Below are 788 nucleotides of genomic sequence, written 5' to 3' on the forward strand. Positions count from 1 at the left end.
AAAAAAAAAGATGTCATTCCGTCTCATTTCCCCTTCCTTGAGAGTACATTCCCCCAAGTCCCTAGGTTTTGCAACTTGCTGCAATGTCCCCCAGGAACTCAGGAGACTTAGACAGAACGTCTCACACGGTGGGGGTGCTGTTCCGAAGGCCGGGCAGAGAGAAATCAGACACAGGCTTCAGAGCGAGAAGCCAAAACTCTCCCAAAGTCACAGTTCCTCTTGCCTCCACCAAAGCTCAGTGAAGAAATGGAGGTAGGGAGCCCACTTCCGCAGTAGCACCTGCATGGCCCAGCCCGGTCAGACGTGGGCCTTGCTCTGAAGACTGCCAAGGGTGGTGGCCCCCAGAAAGCCCTGGCTGCTATGGAGACTTCACCAGGGGAGCCAGGTGCCCAGGTGCCTCACTGAAGGCCTAGCTAACCTCACCTGGGCTGGGCTCCAGCCTAACTCGGGACCTGGGGTGTGTGCTTTCTGAGGGCGTGGCCCGGTCAGCTGGCGGCCTGCACCCTCTCTGGTCCTCCCGTCTTCTCTCTGCTGATGCCCCTCTGGGTCTCCAAGCTGCTTCTTGCCCCACGAGCTGCCTTGCATGCTGGTCCCTTGAAGATGTGGATGTCGGTCTGAGGTCAGGTGTGTTGGGGGACCAGGCGGGTTCCCAGGGTTGGTTAGCACTGCGCCCCATTCCTGCTGGCCGTGGGAAGGTGACGGGGCCTTGGGCCTGGGTGGGGGCGTTAGTTTCTCTGTGTAAATGCCTCCCAGGGCCCTTGGCTTCATCGCATTTTCATTTTCATTTT

Source organism: Echinops telfairi, unplaced genomic scaffold (genome assembly GCF_000313985.2).
Source record: "Echinops telfairi isolate 266 unplaced genomic scaffold, ASM31398v2 ScPeMD7_7400;HRSCAF=8409, whole genome shotgun sequence".
In the NCBI taxonomy this organism is placed as follows: domain Eukaryota; kingdom Metazoa; phylum Chordata; class Mammalia; order Afrosoricida; family Tenrecidae; genus Echinops; species Echinops telfairi.